Source organism: Hemicordylus capensis, chromosome 4 (genome assembly GCF_027244095.1).
Source record: "Hemicordylus capensis ecotype Gifberg chromosome 4, rHemCap1.1.pri, whole genome shotgun sequence".
Lineage (NCBI taxonomy): Eukaryota > Metazoa > Chordata > Lepidosauria > Squamata > Cordylidae > Hemicordylus > Hemicordylus capensis.
Genome location: NC_069660.1, coordinates 135,299,641 through 135,322,336, shown reverse-complemented (window position 1 = coordinate 135,322,336; position 22,696 = coordinate 135,299,641). Strand labels below are relative to the sequence as shown.

The window sequence follows — 22,696 nt, the reverse complement described above, 5'->3', positions numbered from 1 at the left end:
GATTCTCCTTTCGGGCTGTCACAAGGACTTTGCAGTTCTCTCTTCATGACACTTGGCAGCTCCCTCAATTCTTTTTCTTCACAGCTCTCTGAAGGATCTCTCATCCCAGGACAGAAGCAATGTTCTCAGTACTTTCTATTTCTCAGGAGAACCTCAATATTCATGTGGATTCCACTCTCCACAATTACCATGGATAAGGAAACCATGAATACTGCGTAATTGTTTCTATGGGATCATGGGGGCTAGGTTCCTGGGATTTTTTTTTAAAGTGCCCTAAATGGGTAAATTGCCTTAAGATTGGTGGTGGGTGGGGGTGGGTGCCCTACTGTGCTTAATCTGTCCCCAGATGTCCAGCAATGCCCCCAAATGCAGCAGTTTGCTGTTTTTTCAGCAAAAATGCATTTTTTCCTATTTAAAAAAACAGAAAATGGCCCCCTTACACAAAATGGGGGGGTTGGAAATGACCTCCTTTTCTTCCAAAAGTCAGAAGATAACCTAAAATTGAGGACCACATGCTGTAATGCATGTTTTGTGTGCTGTCACTGTGGCCAATAAATCTTCACTAGAATGTTCTAGTCTAACATGCTTTCTCCAGACCTACTGATATGCCTGTGAGACTTAGGGATAACTCTATAGCCACTAATGACTCTATAACTGCATTACAAGGCAGACACAGGAAGATGTGTGCAGGTGATAAGGGCTGAAAAATGGTCACAAAGTGTAAATGATCTCTCAGAGTGTGACTGCAAATGCATTAACTAGAAAGATAAAAATGACAGGATAAGAGAACTTTAAGCAAGACAATTACATTAGCTCGTTGGGAATCGAGGGTTATTTATTTAACTGCAGATTTGTAATCTCTGCTATTCTATGTGATGGTAATAATCACTTATCCACAGTTCTCGCCTGCTTTGGATGCGTATGTATATGTAAGAGCAAGAAAACTGAAACACCACTAAAAATTGTTTGCCAATGTTTTGCAGACTATGACATCTCTTCTGGTAGAATTGCCTCCTTTTAACTTTACAATTAGGAAGAGACAATTCAAATATCTACTATTTGAGCGAAATGAGGAGTGCATCAAGGTGGTCACTGAAATCACAATATAAATATAGTTACTTTAATTTGTTATTATTATGGAGTTGGCAAATTGATATTGGATGCCTAATGCCTAATGCTCATTATATCATCCTATTATTTATTATTATTATTATTATTATTATTATTATTATTATTATTATTATTTATTTACATTAGTATACCGCCCCAAACTTTCATCTCTGGGAGGTTAACAATAGTATAAAACAAGTTAAAAAAAATATACAAAAACTTAAAACATTTTCACAATTTAAAAAATCAACCATGAATTAAAACCTTAAAATTTAAAGAACAGAAAAGGCTTGGGTGAAGAGGTGGGTTTTCAAATGCTTTCTAAAAAGCATTTCTATTATGCTATATACTGATTTAAATTTTTTTTGCCTGGAACATATGATAAGCTAACCAGCCTGTAATTTCCTTGGGCATCCCTGGATCCCATTTTGAAAATTAGTGTTACATTGAGAATGGTGTCTCTTTTTTCCTATTTTTCTTCACAGTTGATGGCTGGTTCTACAAGACATATATTCAGGAGAAATCCTACTGAAATATCAGTGATTATCACCCTTTTAAAAAAAGTTGTCAAAGTAAGTAATTTTTGCTTTTGCTTTATAAGGTCTATCTTTTAATGGTTGTAACAGGGACTGGAGCAGGAAGGAATCCCTTAACTTGTGAGATGCTGGAAAGGCAGTCACTTCTTTCCCCTCCTGATTCCTTGTCAGCACTGACATTGGCTCTGGGAAAATGAATCTGATGGGATGGATAGAAAGGGAAAGAGCAGGGGTGTAGCCCTGGTTGAAGTTAGGGACATGCAACTTGATCCATATCAAACTGGGGGTTATTCGCTTATTCGACCATAAATCAAATCACCCCTTATTCAAGGTCAAATCCAAGGGGCTGATTTGAGGACAGCCCCAATTCAACATCGATCGACTCATGTGATTTGTGTCATGGGCACCATTTTGTCTCCATGTTTTCCCCTTGCTGATTGGTTTTCTGGCACTGGCTTCCAGTTAGCTTGAGATTCCTTTGCTTCTTGGTTGGTTTATTGTCATTCAAAACAATTGTTGGCATGGGCAACTGTGTCCCCATTGGCTGCCGGGAAGTAGCAGAGAAGCCAAAGGAGGGAGTTTCAAATTGTATTTAAAGGGCTGCTTGGAGGCAGAGAGAGCCATGGCTTTTTGTGCCTTGGTAGAGAGGGATCAGAGAGAGAGAGAGAGACTGCCACAGCAATGAGAGCAGAGTGGTGGCTGTGGTATGGGCCTGCTTGCCTGGCCCCCAGTGAGTGGAGAGAGAGAGAGAGAGAGAGTGCCTGCTGCGTTTATATGTCTCTCTGTTGCCCCCACTTAAATTTGCAGTGCCAACTGTTTTATTCTTTTCCGTATCTTGTATCTTAATTATACCAGCAGCACCAGTGGCTTTAACTGGGTGCTGCTTGGAATTTTATTTCATTTGGATTTATTCTTCTTGCTTGTAGAGTGGCTTTAATTACTGGAGTGATGTGCTGATTCTGCCCACCCCCTACTTATTTTAAAATTGTACCAACAGTCCCAGTGTGCTGCTTGGAATTTTTCTTTCTTTTGTATTTTCCCCTACCACACAAGCTTATTGCTTTCAGATCCCCCCTACAAGCTTATTGCCTGTAGGTAGGCAGCCCCCAGTGACTTTAATAACTGGGGTGCTGTGTCCACCCACCCCCTGCCCCGCTTGTATCCCCGAGCTGAATATCTTTGCTGCTGCTGCTGCTGTCTGTGTCTGTCTGGATTGGACTGTTTTATTTATTTATTTATTTATTTATTTATTTAGCCAGCCAGCCAGCCAGCCAGCCAGCCAGCTGGTATGTTGTGACTTCTGACTGGTGCCAAGTCTGCCCATGCTGTCACTGACTTTTCCCCTGACTGCTGTCCACCTCCCCGCCCCCAGCTGTTGAGACCCAGTGTCTGCTCGGCCCAAGAGTGCCTCCAAGAGCAACACCCGGGAGACTCCAGCTGAAGGTGCTGCTGGAAGCCTCCAGCCAAAGATTCTGGAAGGTGAGACACGCCCCCCCACCACCACACACACATACCACCACCTTGGTCAGGTTCAGTTCTTTAAATAGGGACTAGTTTGGAGAAGAGAGGGATTAGGTGGCAGGACTATAGAACAAGAGGGGTGGGTTAGAGAGAGTCCACAGTAATTCCCTGCCCTTCTTTGCCTTCCTTTTCCTTAGACTTGCTCCATTGTTGCTCAGTCACCTTTAAAAACAGCCCCACCCAAATAAAGCTTGCCAGGGAGAGGGAGGGGTGATGCTACTGGTTGCTGTGGGCGATGGTGAGAGGGGTCTATTCCACAAGTCATCCCCACTGCTGTCATGCTGTGAAGGCTCATATAACCGGAAGAGGCTGTTCCTGCAGCACCAGTGCCAGCTGAGGTAGAAGTGGCGGAGGGGAGGTCCTCCCCTGTCAGGGAAGAAGCTCTTCCTGTGGTAGCAGAGAAGGAGGTGTCAGCTGTAAGCCTAGAGAGATTGCTCTTTCCATCTTCCTCCACAATCCCCACTGACAGTGTGACCACCCACCCCCCTCCATCTGAGACTGAGGAGGAGCAGGTGGGAATCATTCTGGTTGTTCCTGGACCTTCTCAGACCCAGATGGAGGGCAGTGGTGGCCCCCAGAATGATCCAGCAGCCCCAGTACCATCACCACCAAAATGGTTCTGGCCCAAGAGCAGCATGGTGTCGGACCACTTTGCACTCTGCCCTGGTGATCCACACCATGCTGTCTGCATCCACTGCAGGACACAGGTCAGCAGGGGTAAGGACTAAGGAGCCAAAGTGTCTTGGGATGACACTGATGCTGCAGCACCTGTGGCAGCATCATCCGGGGGTCCTGCTGGCAGCAATAGGCCTGGTGTGTCCCCACTCCCCAACTCATGGCAAGGGACCTGCTTCTGCTCCCAAGCAGGGGACATTGCCTGCGCAGTAGGTGCAGTCAGTGGGCAAATGGTCTGATCCTCATCAGAGCCTCATCTCATCACACAGGCAATTGGGAAGATGATCGCTTTGGACAACCCACCATTCCAGGTAGTGCAGAACGCCGGCTTCTGCGTACTGCTTTGACTGCTTGCCCCTGACCATAACTTCCCCTATGCACCACCTTCAGCAGGCAGGTGGTACCCTCCTGTATTGGTCATGCCGGGAAGCTGTGTCGTGGCTGCCTGACACCTGCGTGCACTTCCCTGCAGATCTGTGGGCCAGTCCCAGTGAGAAGCACACTGCTTTCCTGTCCCTTGCAATGCACTGGTGGGGGCAGGAGTGTGAGGGAGCATTTGGTGGTGCTGGCATGGCTAGCCCCTCTCATGCAGCAAAGCACAGGTGGGCTGCGCTGCATGTGAAGGTGCTCGTCACACACCAAACTGCAGGTGAACTGTTGGCAGCCATGGATCACCAGGTGGGGGAATGGCTGTCCAACAATTTCACCAACGTAATGAAGGCAGCCGAGCAGGCTCGGTTTGTGTCCATCTGTTGTGTGGCGCACACTCTGAACCTGGCCGTGCAGGATGCACTTGGCCCTTCTGAGGCCAAGGCAAGACATCCCCATTGGAGGCGCTGGGTGCTGGTCTGCTGCGGCCATGGCTGCTCTTGTGGAGAAGTGCCACAAAATAGCAGCTTAGTTCCAATGGAGTGAAAGGGGTAGGCATATGCTCAGGGAGAGGCAGCTTGAGCTGTGCCTCCATGAACACCTGCTCCCTCAGGATGTTCCAACCCGGGGGCGCTCCACCCTTCTCTTGCTCCAGCACCTGCAGGAACAAGAACTGGCCATCCATGTTATCCAGACACAGGCAGGCAGGCACACAAGCAGGGATGTATGTTTATGCTGGAGAAGAAGAGAAGAAAGAAGACTTCTTCTCATGGCAAGAGATGAGCTCCATGTCTGGCCTTGAGAATAACTGGGGCTTCACTCACTGCTCTGGTCTGCTCTGCAATCTGCATTCTGCATTGCAAGGTGTACTCACTCAGTCAAAATGTGGTTGATGATGTTGTTCTATTTTATTATTTTATTTATTCAATTTTTATACTGCCCTTCCAGAATGGCTCAGGGCAGTTTAGAATTAGAACAAAACCATTGAAATCAGTTAACAGTTAAAACAGAAATTATATAACAGCATAAAACAACAACAATTAACAATTAAAACATCATAAAACAGCAATTAAACAATCAGAACAATTTAAAAACCCTGAAAACCAGGTTACAACATTAAAACCAATTACAACTATTTAAAAACCCTGGAAGGCCAGGCCAAACAGATAGGTTTTAAGGGCTTTCCTGAAGGCCAAGTTCTAGTAGACCTAATGGCTATACTTGCTGGCTGCTAAGGGTGCTGCTGGGACAGCTGTTGTAAGGAGTCATAATTGTGTGTGAGAAAGCAACTTGTGCCAATGATGTTACTAGAGTGTGTGCACTATGGCTGCCAGTGTATTCTGGGACAGTTATTTATTTTATTTTATTGCCATCTTTGTACTCTGTGTTTGGCAAAATCTGTTATTCTGTGTTGGAAGGAACTGTTTATGCTTCTGTTCTGCTGTGTTGTTTTTCAAGACAGGATTGCAAAATGTGTGCACCCTGTTTTGCCTGTAGGGAACAATGGGGAACTTGGATCACCCCATTGTTTCCCATCGGTAGGTCCTAGGGACACCAAAGTGGGTTGCCAATGTCTTTTGTGGATTGGGTGGTAGACAGCACCCATCATGTCCTACCACCCAACCCATTTTAGTGACCCTAGGGCCTATCCATGGGAAACAATGGGGTGATTTGAGTTCCCCATTGTTCCCTTTGGGTGACTTGCCCAAGTTTTGTGATTCAATTTGAGGTCAGATTGAATTGCAAGAAACAATGCACATCTCTAGTTGAAGTGGGCCCTAGGACAAGAAGTGAAGATGGGCCCCTGGACCTCACCAGGCAGTCTTCTTCCTCTTCCTCTTCCTCTTCCTCTTCTTCCTCTCACTCTCTCTCTCTCTCTCCACCTCTGCCCCCACCATGAATTTGCTGCAGGATAACTAGATGTACGTGGTGAAAATAAAAACATTATCAACCTGCTCTTTTTCCTCACTCCTATGTAAACAACACCACACACTCCAGACACTCAGATCAGGAACCAGCAGCTTGCCAGTGAGTCAGGGAGGTGGGGGACAGCAAATAGCATGTTATTTCCAAGCCGGTAGGGGCCCCCTCCATCATGGACACAGGGACATCTGTCCCCCACAACCAGTGTTCCCTCTAACAGGGATTCCCAGATGTTGTTGATGTTGACTACAACTCCCAGAAACCCCACACAAAAGCCATTGCAGGGGGAGATTCTGGGAGCTGTAGTCAACAACATCTGTGAATCCCTGTTAGAGGGAACGCTGCCCACAACCTCTTGTTCAATTATAGCTATGGTGCTGGGAAATAGATTTTTTAAAAACTGTTAAATTCTCCCAAATTATTCATTGAGTTCATAGTCATGGCTCAGATCTTGGCAGAAATCTAATCACATGGTGGAGAAGTAAGCACACCCTCCCCATGCAAATAATATAATTCTGATGTTCCTTTGGAGTCTCCCATGTGCTCCATTTTTTTAAGGTGAGAATCTGGCAAATTAAGCCTCTGATCATAGCAGGCCACCACAGGGAGTACACGCTTCTCATATTACGTTATTAAATTGTAATAAATCTCTTTATTTAGCAGGGGGAGTACAACTGGCACCATCCAAGCCCAACAAATAATCCCTCCAGGGACTGTTGCTGGTTTCTATAATGTTTTTCTTCTTAAGACTGTGAGCCCTGTGGGGACAGGGAGCCAGTTTGTTTGTTTGTTTGTTTCTATGTAAACTGCTTTGGGGACTTTTGTTAAAAAGCAGTATATAAATATTTGTCATATTCGTTGTACTAGTACATTAGGTAGGTGAGGGAGGGAGAGTAGGGATGTGCACAAAACCGGTTTGCCCGGTTCGAATTCGAACCAGGTTCGAACCAGGAGGGGGTGGTTCGGTTTTGGTTTTGCTCAAACCTCCCCCTGGTTCGGTTTGAATTCGAACTGGTTTGAAATGGTTCAGACATCCTAAAATTGGTAGGATGGTAGCTGGCACCCAGGGGTACCTGCTACCCAAACCCCAAAACAATCAGACACTCGTACAATGTTTTATGAATTTTTGAAAATTATTTCTATTTTTTTCTCACAGGATATAATGGGACTCCAACCAGCCAATTATTCCTTATTGTGGAGCACCCATGGGTGCCAACAACCATGAAAACCATGAAGCAATCAGACACCCCTATGGTTTTTAATGAATATTTGAAATATTTTTAATTATTTTTCTCATAGAGTATAATGGGACCTGAACCAGTCCATATCCCCTATTTTGGAGCACCAAGGGGCATAAAAGTGGGGTATGTGGTAGACAACCAGGGGTGCCTACTATCCACAAAGTTCCAAGGCAATTGGACACTCCTCTGATTATTGGTGAATTTTAAAATTATTTTGGAATTCCTCATAGAGAATAATGAGGATTGCAGCAAATGTATAGCTTCATGTCGGGGAGAACGGGGTGTCCTAGAGTGGAGTGTGGTGGGTGGTTCTTTATGGTTTTACTCCATAAAGAAGCATGGAGGTGTCAGCAAATGTATAGCTTCACGCTGGGGGGAAAGGGGTGTCCAAGAGCAGAGTGTGGTGGGTGGTAGTGCCCAAGGGGGGGTGGGGCAGAAAGCTATCAGAATTATTTGAAAGGAATTGGGCAAAGGGCTGATTTTTAAGTGATTTTTTTGAAGTTTATGTGTCTTTAAGGTTAGCAGATGAGAGTGGATTCATGGTTTGTTCACACATCCCTAGGGGAGAGCATGGCCACTTCTCAACTACTCCAAAACTAATTTGGTATTAAATTGGACATGGTGTTGGGAGTTTTCCTTAAGTTCCTGTTCCTTGCCTGTAGAGTGGACACACTTCTAATGAAATGTACCAATTTTTATATATATATATATATATATATATATATATATATATATATATATATATTAGAAGATAAAGTTTAAGTGCTTTTATAGATTGAGTTGACACAAGTAATATTGGTTGTTATGTCTATATAGATTTTATCTTTTCCACTGTAATGGACTATAAGTGCATTTCCAGAATGAAACTTTTAAAAAGCAATTGATCTTTTATTTTTTTTAATATTTTTTTAACAGAGATTTGTTGCTATTTTATGACATCTAAATCTGTTTAGACAAAGACATATGGCAAAGTCCTGACCTAACTAAAAACCCCTGAGATTGCGTTCACACAAGGGGTTGAAAAGACCAAATCCATCTGCCTCAGATCAATAACAGATCAAGTTATAGCTCAGAGTAGTGTTATTTTTGTAAAGCTACAGAAAAAACAATGGAGACATTTCTTGCAGAAAGGCAGCGTCTAAGTCCATTTACAATGTTACCTTCAGAGTCAGTGCTGATTAGAGGGCAGGCCATATGGCAAAGTAATGGCCAGGCACCAACCTTTCCAGTGCAGTGTGGCAGCAAATAGCTCTCAGTCTATGCACATTTTATCATATTGCCCCTTGTGAAGTCCTGTAGTTAGTCTAGCCTTTGTACCTTGGGCATTGTCACAGCAGGTTGTTCTGTAGTGTTGCTTTGCTGTGTTAGGCCAAGGTCTGAGGTCTCCCTTGACCATCCTGCCTTTTTGAAACTGCCTGGTGGGCTACTGCTGAAAAATGTCATAGGTTCCACTACCGCCAGATAGTAATAGCCCATGGTCTTCTGCAACATATTCCTTAATAGCCCGAACCTGCCTGGAATATCTATCTCCTTAGCTGTTTCTGAAACAGAGGTCCACTTGGCTCTGAAATGGGGTTGTCCACTTGCCCTTCCAACAAGTGCCTGTTAATCCCATAAGGCCACCAGAGGAGGAGCAGACACGGTTTTTTGTGCAGTTTCCTTTTTAGTGTCCATATCATTAGTAGGAGGGAGGGATCCTGAATGCTATCACCTGCGACACAGACAGAACCTGGACTAGTGATGGCCATGTTCTTATACATATCCATGCATGACAGATTGCTGCTCCAAGAGTTATTGCAATGTTTTCAGAGCAGTGTTTCACCATGTCATAACTTTCTGGATCAATTGATGCTGCAACTTGTAGCCATTACTACATTCTGCCAAAAGAGACTGATTGCAGAGCTTTCATCTGATTTGTAGGACTTGTTGCACTGCAGATACAGCGTTTGTCATGGCTATGGGTGACCCCTCCCCTTGTTGGGAAATAGCTTGGCTTCTGCTGAGCCAACTCAAACTAAATCAGACCCTGTTACATGCTCAAGCAGGTTCATGATGGAGTCTGATCACTCCCTCACCCCCTGTGACTCCCAAACCCTCTTTTGTATTCACTTGTGGACTTCCTTTCCTATCAATTCCCTCCCATGCATTAGCCTCCACTTGCCTCTCCAAATTTACCTAGTAACTGTGGGTATGATGGTGGTGTCATCTATTACAGCAGGGGAATGCTCATGCATTGGGTTGCTTGATTAGGTCAGGTAGGGGGGCCTGCTTCCATTGATCATGCCTACCCACCTCACAATTCTTCCAGCAGGACATCTGCTACCATTTCTACTGGAAACCACACCCTGATTGCTCCCTTCATGCAAATGGTTGCTGCGCATGCATGGAGGCCATGTGTGTGCTGGTGCCACATGGGGGCAGCTGGGGGAGAACACTACCGGTGCATGCTGATAGCTGGGGGACCACCACAAGTACAGCAAAGGCAGTGAGTGAAGGAGGAGCAGGGATGGACATGCTCTTCTCCATGTTGAAAAGCCTGTGGAAGCCCTCAGTTTTAAAGGAATTGTGCTGTGATTTGGATGCTGAATCAGATTTTGAGCACATCGCTGATGTCTGTGTACTGGCTTGGGGATGGAGTCACTGTGTTTGGTTTTTTCCTCCTCACTTGCTGTCTTGAATTCAAACTGAGAGGTTCTCCCTCTCACTGCATAAGAGTCTTTTTGTTTTCGTAGCCTCTGTTTAAGTTAGTAATAAATATCAAAATCTTGTTTCTGCCAAACAAAAATAAGTAATAGAGCATAAGTAATTTCTCTGCAAGACTGGGTTATGGGTCCAGTTGTGAAGCAATAAATTGTGAGATAACAAAGAGACTGTAGGCAAGAAAGCTGGACAAGCTGACTTTTCTTTTTTACTTTTTGCATCTGTGGGGAGGCATTCCACTGTTGAACTGTTCAATTAAACAAACTACAGAAAAATGGTCCTTCAGAGTAGGGGTGTGCAATTTGGTATTTTTGGTGTTTCGGTTCGGACCCGAACTGAAACACCCCTGTTCTGTTCCCGAATTTTGCTCACCCGAATCACCCCCGATTCGGTTCGGATTCGGATTTACCCAAATCCGAATCGATTCGGGTAAGAAAAATGGGTCCTGGGGCCAAAAGAGTGGAGTGTGGTGGTAGAGCCCAATGGGTGGAGGCTACCACCCAAATTTCAGGGGGATTGGGCAAAGGGCTGATTCTTGGTGATTTTTTGAAGTTTTAGTGTCTTTGGGGCAGATCGGGGCAGAAAGTGGGACCTGGGCCAGAAGAGTGGGGTGGGGTGGTAGTGCCTAATGGGTGGAGGCTACCACCCCAATTGCAGAGTGATTGGGCAGAGGGCTGATTTTTGGTGAATTTCTGAAGTTTATGCATTTTTAAGGTTTTTCCCCATTAGGTAGAATGGGGGGTGTATCACTTCATGTTGGGGGGAAAGGGGTGGCCTAGAGCGGTGTGGAGTTGGTGGTAGTGCCGGGTAGGGGCAAGGAAGCTACCTGAATTTTTGCAAAGGATTTGGGCACAGGGCTGATTTTTGGTTAATTGTTGAAGTTCATGTCTTTAAGGTTTAGTTTCTATGATAGCAAATTAGAGTGGATTCATGGTGTGTCATTGAAAATCTCATTTGCTATCATAGAATCCACAGAAAACCTCAGAAACAACAGAACCCTGTACGCCATGGGTTAGAAACTCATGGGGGTGGTTGGCACCCTATGTGCACTACACCACCACTCACTCTGGGCCACCCCAGCACCCCCCAAGTGCACTTATGGGGCTTCTGAAAACTCCATTCTATTATAACTTATGAGGAAAAACCTTAAAGACGCGTAAACTTCAACAATTAACCAAAAATCAGCCCTCTGCCCAAATCCTTTGAAAAAATGAAAAAATTTCATTCACAGTTATATTTGTGGGCCCTTCCCAATAAAGACACCAGGAAAGAATCTCTGTTTCCTGACTTACATAGATGATTTTCTCCACTATACTTACACTTACCTACTCAAAGAGAAAAATGAAGTGTTGCCTAAACTTAAAGAATATATGGCTTCAAGCAACAAATTTGGAACAAAACCTATGACTTTGCACACTGATAATGGTGGGGAATCTACTGGGAAGGATATTGAGCAATACTCAAAAGAACAAGGAATTAACATGAGAGAACAATAACTTATACTCCAGAGCAAACTGGAGTTGCAGAGAAAGAAAGAAACTTTGATTGAAAGTTGGCTTTGATTGAAATGTCTACAAGTATGCTTCTTAGGTCTGAACAACAAATACTGGGGAGAAGCTGTAATGACTGCAACTTATTTGCAGAATAGACTTCCAACTAAAACTAAAGGAGTTACAACCTTTGAACTGTGAAATGGGACAAAATCTAACTTAAAGCATATTAGGGTATTTGGATGTACAGGTGAAACTCGGAAAATTAGAATATCGTGCAAAAGTCCATTAATTTCAGTAATGCAAATTAAAAGGTGAAACTGATATATGAGACAGACGCATTACATGCAAAGCGAGATAAGTCAAGCCTTAATTTGTTATAATTGTGATGACCATGGCGTACAGCTCATGAAAACCCCAAATCCACAATCTCAGAAAATTAGAGTATTACATGGAACCAATAAGACAAGGATTGAAAAATAGAACAATATCGGACCTCTGAAAAGTATAAGCATGCATATGTATTCAGTACTTGGTTTGGGCCCCTTTTGCAGCAATTACTGCCTCAATGCGGCGTGGCATGGATGCTATCAGCCTGTGGCACTGATGAGGTATTATGGAAGACCAGGATGCTTCATTAGCGGCCTTCAGCAATTCTGCATTGTTTGGTCTCATGTCTCTCATCCTTCTCTTGGCAATGCCCCATAGATTCTCTATGGGGTCAGGTCAGGCGAGTTTGCTGGCCAGTCAAGCACAGTACACTGTATACTTTTCAGAGGTCCGATATTGTTCTATTCTTCAATCCTTGTCTTCTTGGTTGCATGTAATATTCTAATTTTCTGAGATTGTGGATTTGGGGTTTTCATGAGCTGTACGCCATGATCATCACAATTATAACAAATTAAGGCTTGACTTATCTCGCTTTGCATGTAATGCATCTGTCTCATATATCAGTTTCACCTTTTAATTTGCATTACTGAAATTAATGGACTTTTGCACGATATTCTAATTTTCCGAGTTTCACCTGTAAAGCATATGCATATAATCCTAAAGAACTAAGAAGGAAATTAGACTGAGGTAGTGAAGAAGGAATATTCATAGGTTATGCAATGAATAGCAAAAACTACAGAATACTTGATCCGATCAAAGATCAATGTTGGGATTTTGCCATGGATATTGTCTCATTTGTTTGTGGGAGGCATGCTTGTATATATTTGAATGTGTCTGTGTACTGGCTTGGGGGTGGAGTCACTGTGTTTGTTTGTCTTCTTACTTTCTGGCTTAAATTCAAACTGAGAGGTTCTCCCTCTCTCTGCATAAGAAACTGTTAGCTTCTTTATTGTTTTTTTAGCCTATGTTTAGTCAGTAATTAATGTCAAACTCTTGTTTCTCAGTTAAAGTTGCTTCCTGTACAATTACTTATAGAGGACATGTAATTTCTCAGGCCTAAAAAATCCAGTCCAGACTAATTTTTCTGGTATCCCGAGTTTGTTCAGCAATTAAACCAGCTGTTTTAAATTATTTTCTCAACAAGTGATTAATTACATGCCTAAAACCTGATGAATTGCTTTGTGTAAGATAAGTCAAAGAGTGAACAAACCTAGATGAGTTCTAACATAAACAGCACACTTAGATTACAAGTATACAGAAAATGAACAAAAACATGTGATAGGTATAAGTATAAAACCTATTTTTGAGGAAAAGCTCTCCTTGGGTGCTTTTGTCTAATATAAAATCATTGCATTCGGTTCTCTATCCCCAGGTACTACAGGCCAATCCTCAAAGTATTTTGTTGGTATTGGTCCTGTTGAAGTTAATGAAATTTCTCCAAGTAGAATACTTTGAAGCATTAACTAGTTTCTTTCTATCATGATATCTACTAGAACAAAACAAATTACCCCCCCCCCCCTGCAAAGTTATGAAACATTTTTCTTGGAGGTGATGCTGGCAAAACTTATCTGGAATGTTTGTTCTAAGAAAACATCTATAGTTCAGATCCTTGGATTTCAGATGGTTTTGTTCATATTCCGAACCCTTTCTGGTACACTCCAAACTAACTTCTCCAATTAAGATCACTGCAGCTCAAGAAGGAAGGGCTTGGCATGTGAAGATGTATACATATAGTTGTAAAGAAGCCCAACAGAGGGAGATACCACCTGCTTCCCAGACAGCCCCCAGGGTGAGAGATTGGTGTGGGCTGTCTGTTGTTGATGCTGCTGCTGTTGAATACCTGCCTGTAGGAGAGGGAGAGAGATAAACCATCTGCCAGCCCCCTGCCTAACCTGTGGAACTGTGGCCTCTGGCAGTGGCTGCTTTGCAGGATTGGGTTCCAGGAGTGACTCAGCAGTCCCTGCTTTCCATCTGACCAGGGTGGTCATCTCTGGGCCTATAAATGGATGCTGCTGGTGGTGGTGGCCCATCACCAGTGGGGTCACCACTGAAGAGGCAAAACCAAAAGGGGTTGCCCCTTTCAAGGAGTCACTTTGGGGGACAGTGAGAGTGAGGGCAAGGTTTCCTGACCCAGTAATTCATATGTGGGTGGGTATTTAATGTGGCTTCTGTTTTAATTAGTCCTGGGTGATTTTTTAAAATTCTGTTTATAAATGTGTCTGGGCTTATCTGGAGTTGGGGAGACAGGGAGCATATCCATTGATCATGGGGCAGAAGTTTGGGTGGTGGTGGGGAATACAAGAAGTAACATTGGCAGGTCAGTGGGCCATTACAGGGGAAGGGGACTTGGAAACTTAATAGCTGTTTCCCCTTCCGGCTGTCCTGCCAGCTCTTTGACATTGGGGAGCAGTGCCAACCAACCTTGAAACCTCACCTTGCTCCTTTGTAATGTCAGGTTGGTCCAGAACAAATCAGAAACAATCCATGGTTTTATTCTGGATGAGGGCACTGACCTGGTATGTATTACAGAGACCTGGCTGGGGGAGGCTGGGGGCCCAGTGTGGTCCCAGCTTCTTCCTCCAGGGTACTCTGTTGAGGAGTGGGTGAGGGACCGTGGGTGGGGAGGCGGAGTGGCTGTGGTCTATAAGAGTAACCTTTCTCTTACCAGGATCCATGTTGAGATGGACCATATCGAATGTGTGTACTTATGTTTGGGGACCAGGGATAGATTGGGACTTCTGTTGGTGTACCTATCACCCCGCTGCTCAACGGCATCCCTAACTGAGCTGACGGACTTGGTCTTGGGTTTGATGTTGGAGTCCCCCAGGCTTGTGGTGCTAGGGCACTTCAATGTTCATTTTGGGACCAATTTGTCCGGGGCGGCTCAGGAGTTCATAGCAGCCATGACAACTATGAGCCTATCCCAAGTGGTCTCAGGACCGACGCACATTGCTGGTCACATGCTTGATTTGGTCTTTCACTCTGATCAGGGTGGTGTTCTGTGGGTGGAGAATCCTATAATCTCCTCATTGCCATGGACGGACCACCATCTGGTTAAGATTGGACTTCACGGGGCAAAGGACCTATTAGGATGTTCCACCCTAGAAAGTTATTGGATCCAATAGGATTTCAAGAAGCCTTGGAGGGATTTAGTGTTTGCTCTGCCAGTGATCCTGTTGATGTCCTGGTGGAGAATTGGAACAGAAAACTCACTGGGGCAGTAGACATGATTGGTCCTAAGTGTCATCTCTAACCTGCTTCAAATATGGCCCCTTGGTATATGGAAGAACTATGGGGGCTGAAGCAGCAAGGTAGATGACTGGAGTGCAAGCAGAGAAAGACTCGGCCTGAATCCGACAGACTGCAAATAGAACTCATTTGAAGACCTATGCTCAGGCAATATGTGCGGCAAAGAAGCAAATCTTTTCTGCCCGTATTGCATCCACAAGTTCATGTCTGGTGGAGTTGTTCAGGGTTGTGAGAGGGCTAGTATGTGCCCCTCCTCTTTAAAGATGCATCTGTTCACCCAGGATTTTTAATTAATGTTGTTTTAATGGTTTTAATGCTGTTTTAAAATATTGTTTTAATTTTTTAAAAATGTTTTAAACTTTTTGTTTTTGTTTTAACTAATGTTTTACTTTTTCTGTTTTTATTTTGTTGTAAACCTCCCAGAGACGTAAGTTTTGGGTGGTACAAAAATATGTTAGATAGATAAATAAATAAAATAAAGTTTATTTCACGAATCTCTAGCTCTTGTAGGTTTTACAAGGAGAAAGAGGAGATGTGGGGCTGTTTGCCCATTAGCAAAATAATTTGTGCTGCAAATCAATCACTTGCTCTCTGATGTCTCCCAGTGTCTTCTGGGTAGCTCTGCATAGCTGAGTGCTAATGTTAAGGAATGCACAACTGGTAATTGGCTGTTGTTGATGCAGGAACATGTAAGCATCTAATGAGAGTAGACCATTAAGAAACAGCTGTACTCATATCTGTATTCAAAGCTGCTGTTGTGTAACTATCAAATCTAAAGAAGGGAATCAGTATATAATTACATCATATTTTCTTTATAAATTTGGTGCTGTTCATGAGTTCTTATAATGCGGGGGGGGGACGCAAATTATTTGTTTTGCCTATATCTGGCAAGTATCTTTTAGGAAAAAGGCTCAGCTGCAGCCTTAGTCTTTCAAAGATACTTAAAGTTGGGCAACTTAATTGGTATATTGACCATAGATGTACCAGTAAATGTACACCATCTAGAAATGTACATATCAGGCCATATAAAAATATGATAGATAGATAGATAGATGTTGCCATTTCTGTTTAAAATTGCAGTGACCTTTGACAAAGGTATATGATTTTAACTTCCATCAAAATCCATGTTTTGCCTCAGGAAAATCTCCTCAGTTTGTCTTGAATTGGGTAAAGCCACCCTGAGAAATGGCCTCAGAAATGTGTCAAACCTTGTCTGGCACTTGGTTTTGCTTTACAACAAGACAATTCCTAACATGGAATAGTTTGGAGAATAGCCAAGCATATAATGAAAAGATGGAATGCCAATGGTTACACTGAAAAGTATAATGCATGTTCAACCATTCAGAAAACCTGAAGAATCCATGCAGTTTTGCAACATGAAGTGCAAAATCAAATGTTAGGAAGTTAATCAGAAGCAATAGCTAACCCAGTTTCTCCCCTCCCCCACTTTGTAATCCTGGCTTAGAGAGCAATTGAGGGCCTAAATCATTAACGGTTCAGATGTTTACCTCTGCAAATTATACATACTCGGTGGGTCAAACTTGGTTTCATTAATATTTAGAGACCCCTGTAAATTGGCTTTTATGACATGAGGAGAATGGTTGTTCAGTTCAGCATTCATTTTATAGTAAGAAAAGGGCACATAAATAATTTGTATATCTTGTTAACGTGAAGATCATTTAGCAAGGTTTCCCTAGGAGCAATGGGAGCAAATGTATCTGTCTTTCAATGTGATTTTCCTACAGTGATTTACTTTGATTGAAGAAGGACTGATGCAGCTGAGAGTGCACAGTGAATGTTATTACAGGTGAGATTTTAAACTAACACAATTGAACTAAATATCAAAAGTGCCTTTAATATGAGAGTCCTGCCGAGAACACCTACAACACCCAAGAGACATCATGATATCTACTAGGGGTGTGCACGGAACCAGCTGGTCCGGTTTGGTTCGAGTCTGGAACAGACCCAAACTGGACCGGGCCAGTTCAATCTGGCACCCCCTCGAAACCCCCCCCCCCCGGTTCAGTTTGGTCTGGGGGATTTGCGAACATTTTTTTTTACTTACCCCCTTTGGGGGAGTTGTTGGAGGCATTGTGTGTGTGTGTGTGTGTGTGTGTGTGTGTGTGTGGTCCATGGAGGTCCCCCCTCTCCCTGCCAGTCTCCCTTCATGCCTATACCAGCCATTCAGCCGACTCTTCGGCCCATTTGGACCTTCCCCCTCCGGCATGGTAGCCATTTTGGAGGCCACTGAGCCTGTGCAATTGGCCTCTGCATGGCACAAAGGCCAATTGCACAGGCACGGTGGCCTCCATAATGGCCACCGCGCCGGAGGCGGAAGGCCCAAACGGGCTGAAGAGCCGGCCGAATAGCTGGTAAAGGCATGAAGGGAGCCTGGCGGGGAGAGGGGGGACCTCCATGGACACCCACTCCACCGCCTCTCAGCATAGTGAGCTTGGACTCAGCTAGAGGACCAAGCCACGCCCCCTGAGCCTGATGGCAAGGGGTGGGGCCAGTGCTGAGGATGAGGCCTATCAGCCCTGGCAGAGCCTCCCTTCCCCAGTCAATGGTTTGTGAAATCGTTGACTGGTAGTTCCTTTCCCTGCTTTCTTGAGAAGGCAGGGAAAGGAGCTCCCAGTAAGCAATTTCTCAAACTGCTGACTGGGGAAGGGAAGCTCTGCTGGGACTTACAGGCCCCTTCCTCGGCATTGGCCACCCCTTGCATCTGATGTCATATGCAGGGGGTGGAGCCAATGCCTGGGACTGGGCCCATTCTAACCCTATCCCATCCCTCCCCAGTCAGCATTTCATTGAAAAGATGGCTATCTGGGCTCCCCCGCTCCAGGTACAGTCAGTGTTTTAGTGAAACACTGGCTAAGGAAGAGAGGGGTGTGTCTTGTTCTCAGCTAACCAGCATTTTGTTTACCAGCTGGGTGCAAGAGGAGACAAGGAGGCAACCTTGCCAAGTGTAAGGGGGTGCCTTGGCAGCCCCCGCAGCCCCTGGTGGTGGTGGGACAATTGTCCTCTCTTGCGCCGTGATCCCGACACCCCTGGCCGAGAGGGAACTATATATTTGAAGATCCCTGAAAAATTGAAGCTCTCTGTTAATGCTACAGAATCTTGAAAATTTTTCAAATTAAGGTATAATGTATTTGTGGGCACAGCAGGTTATGGTTAGACAGAAACAGAAAGTATTTGTTTTTCTTATCATTTCAGGGGCGGATACATTCAATGCATTAATGGCATTCAACAAAGCTAAGAAGGACAGCTATGGTACAGTTATACAGAAGTTTGAAAAGTTTTGTATACTCAGTCAAATATTTGATAAGTACAAATTCTGCGAGAAGACTTGGAGAACAGTTTTAAAGATTTTGAAGAATTTTTAATCTATTTAAGCTGATGAGCTATGTTAACACCAATAAATGGATTCCAGTTAGAGTGAGCCACTAAAGCTAGGAGCTTTCCTGGCAAAGTGCATGCATCTTTGTTGAAGAAGTATACGTATCTTTATTTTAAAAGTCAACACGGGGACTGGACTTCTCAAAAATATAGATTACACGTTGTGTGTACTGCTCAGCACTATCTGAAAGTAAACTAAACCGTATAGGTGTACAGATCAACAATCATATGTGCATCGTTAAAATATTTTATCTCCACTGAATACAATGTGTGAAAATGCTGTTCAAGTGAAGCAAAATATAAAGTAACAAATATCATTAATTCCTATCTTATGTTTAGGGTTTGAGCAGGTTTGGGCTTATTAGAAGGGCAAAGGTGAAGACACAGCTTAATGGTGCTTTCTCTAAGGTAATAACAGCTTTCATGACAAGAGAGCATTTTTAATAGAATTTCAAGATGCCTAACTCCATTGTTCCTGTGTGTGTTAAAAGCATCGGGTCAACTGAGTGGTCACACATCTAGAGACACTGTGTCGCTTGCCTAAAGGAAGATTTTGCCACTCCTGCAACATAAATCATTCTCTGCTTATGATGCAATGTCCATGAGGACAAAACATTAACTTAGTGCAGCACCTGAACTGATAACACTTCTTGTCACTTGACCTAAAGTCTTGTTTGTTTAAATTCTCTTTTCAGATTTATTTCCCTGAGATCTGTTTTGAACAGTACATTGGCGGGGGTGGGGGGGAGGTGTGTAATTGCCAGTGTCAGCTTTGACATGAGAGGTCGCCTTGACATCTCTGTTTGCTGTTTGGATGCAAATCTGAAATTCCCTTACGCTTTTTAATAATGGTGTGGCTGGTTCCTTTTTCTTTATCCTTGATATCTCTATTTAAATTGAGTACACCACCACTAAAATCATTGCTATAGAACTAAGGCCTAAGGCGACTGTTAACATTAAGCATAATTATATATTTTAAGGCATAAACTACCGCCTGTCCTGTACTTAAGAAAGGTAGTGTATTTTTTTTAAAGACATAGGAAAAAAAGTTAAATAGGGTGAGTCACTTTTATTCTGTAGGCGGAATATCTTTTATTGAAGTCGATTGTCTTCAGTAGACCCTAGAGTTCTTGCTGGGTCCTAAAAATCCTAACTTTTCAAAATAATATTTGTGGAGACAATTTGAATATGAGATGTGTTGTGGTTCCTGGCCCACAGTTGCACATGACACTCCCATATTGACTGCAAGTGCAGCCATCCCCTTCAGGGCTATGGCTTCAGCTGCAGCCGCTCACTCTGCAGACAGGGTGACATTGGAGAACCTGGAAGTCATGCCATAGCACACCATCAGCCACATGAAGAAGGTTGTCCTGGCAATCAACCAGAGCACAGACAGGGGTGAACCAGCACATTCTTATGAGAGCATGAGTTAACAAGCTCTTGTGGGGCTAAGAGAAGGGATTATAGAAGAGAAAAGAAAGTGAGCTGTATACAAGGGAGTGCAGAGTTGGGCGCTGGGAGAAGGAGGAGGAATTGGGTGATTGATTAAGAAAAACCTTTCCCCTCCCCTCCACTACTGAGGCCTTCAGAAAGAGGAGAGAAACCCACAGTAGTATGAAAAATCTATGTAGCTGAATGAGTTTTCCACTCCAATATATTTCAAAATAACTGCAGTTCTTTAACCCCAGTGGAAAATTCCTATTATTCTCCCATTTTCATTCTTCGTTTGATTTGTTAGGAACCCTCCCCTTAGACTCAGGTTTAGCACAAGGATTCTTTTGGGAGCTAAATGTCAAATAAGTAGTGGTTGCCACGTTGCATTTGAGGTCTTGAGTCTTGTTATTTCCATGACCAAAATCCAGACCAATGTTGCACACACCAAATCACATTTCACACATGCAAGTGGGAAGGGGAGATTTTTGCGGATCTACTTCCTTTGCACCCTTTCTGCCTCCCAAAAATATGTTCCTGAGAGTTCTAAACACCTCTTAATGAAAAATGAGGGTAAGAATTTTCATTGTTGAGAAAATGAATGGAGTTGGTGGGTCTTTGAATGGGTCATTGAACTTTGAACAGCAGCCCATTTCCAGACACAAAACATGTATCATTTTATATGTTTAAAATTCAACATCTGCTATGTTAATTTAGTTAATTAGCTAGGTAATTCTTATTGTAGTTCTTGTATGATATGAATTGTAGTCACATACTAATGATTTTGCTTCAAATCCCCCCTGTTTCATCCCTACATTAATTGTGCTATTGTCCTATATTCACAACATTATTTATAGGAATAATCTATTAACGTAGGTTAATTATTGTTCATTTCTGTATGTTGGCCATTTAAACCAAGTCCTTTATGACAAATCTGAAAGCCCTGTGCTGGAATAGCATCAAAACAAGTGATGTATTTTCTGCTGGCTAGACACCTCAGCTGTGCTTTTGCCTTGAAGTGGGTAAATTAGCTTGGCTTGGGGAGCAGCTTGGCTTCAGTATCAAATCTGAGCATGTTTGGTGTCTTGGAAAAGATGGGGAGGTAGAAATACAGTTCAAAGGTTTTATTATTTATTTATTATTATTTTATAATTATTTATTTAACACATTTTTATACTGTCCCAACTCAAGGTCTCAGGGCGGTTCCCAATCAATATATGTATGTCATAAAATACCTGAATGATGCCATAACTGAAAAGCTGAAGGGTTTTTCATGCATCAGAATAATGAATTGATACATTTCGGAGTGGAACATATGATGTTTCTTTTCCTTATATACAAACCATATAACTTAAAGATCATGCTTTATTGGCCCATAGCCCCAAGATACAGTTGCACAAAATGACTCTTCGATAGCAAGACAAACTGGATGTTCCTTAAGCTCAGAAACAGCATTTTTCATTATTATTATTATTACATTTATATCCTGCTCTTCCTCCTAGGAGCCCAGAGCGGTGTACTACATACTTGAGTTTCTCCTCACAACAACCCTGTGAAGTAGGTTGGGCCAGGGGCGTAGCAAGGTTGGAGGGGGCCCAGAGACAAGATTTTAAAATGGGCCCCTTGCTGATACACACACACACACTCTTCACAATATATCATGCACTCACACTCACATCCCCATTATGAATACGGTGAATATCTAGTTCACATTGAATCTAGTTTTTTTACTCTCTGCTCCTGTCGATCTCCAAGAGACTCAACATGGGCAGGTGGGGAGTCATGTGATGTGCCTCTGGGGGGGGCCCTTGAGGCAGTGGGGCCCCAAGACGACTGCCTTCCCTTGCCTAATGGTAGTTACGCCCCTGGGTTGGGCTGAGAGAGAAGTGACTGGCCCGGAGTCACCCAGCTAGTATCATGGCTGAATGGGGCTTTGAACTCAGGTCTCCCTGGTCCTAGTCCAGCACTCTTAACCACTACACCACGCTGGTTCATTAGTCTTTTTTGCTTCAGCAAGAGCCACTGCTTAATGGTTTTTAATGCTATTCCTTGGAATAACTAACTAGTTAACATACAAGCCCTCATCAGTACACATACAGCCATAGAAAGCATTTGGCTAACCATGTCTGATGTAGAGAAGCTGACGTTGGGTTACTCAATGAACTAGAGACTGATTTGTCCATTTTGATACTACTCTGCCTTTAACTGCTGTCTTGTTGGGATTTCGCCATAGCATTGTCTCAGTTCTTGTACTAGACATGCTTGTCTGTTTTGTCTCTGTGTACTGGCTTGGGGATGGAGTCATGGGGTTTTTGGTTTTTTTGTCAGCTTCTTACTTGAATTTCAGACTGAGAGGTTCCCTCTCTTTGCAGGCTAGAAAGCTAGACAAGATGACTTCTTTTGCATATTGAGGGTATATGGGGGTACAGAATACAAAAGCTCAATTGGCAAGGTAATAAATCCTTGCTGGTAAGCAAGAATATAGCTAGCAATTATTTAGCTTGAAGTTCTAATTAAAGATTGATTGGCTTGGCTCAGGCACTTGACTGGAGCTGGGTTTAAGGCTTGCTGTGGCAAGTGCTTCAGAGCAGGGAGGCTGGAAAGAGAAAGTGTGTGTGTGTGGGGGAGGCTTAGAAGGGCAAGAGGTTAGTTTACCTTTCCTTCC

General features: G+C 43.4%; 1 long non-coding RNA gene across 2 annotated transcripts; it reads left to right on the top strand.

The window, feature by feature from the left end:
• The first annotated feature begins 1,596 nt into the window (after window positions 1–1,596).
• On the top strand, window positions 1,597–19,159 carry LOC128324426 (uncharacterized). Of its 2 annotated transcripts, none has more exons than XR_008306846.1 (3): window positions 1,597–1,682; window positions 16,950–17,011; window positions 18,418–19,159. It is a non-coding gene; the product is annotated as an uncharacterized LOC128324426 (long non-coding RNA). The 2 variants fall into 2 exon arrangements; XR_008306845.1 differs by lacking the exon at window positions 1,597–1,682 and adding an exon at window positions 13,998–14,103.
• Window positions 19,160–22,696: the final 3,537 nt, after the last annotated feature.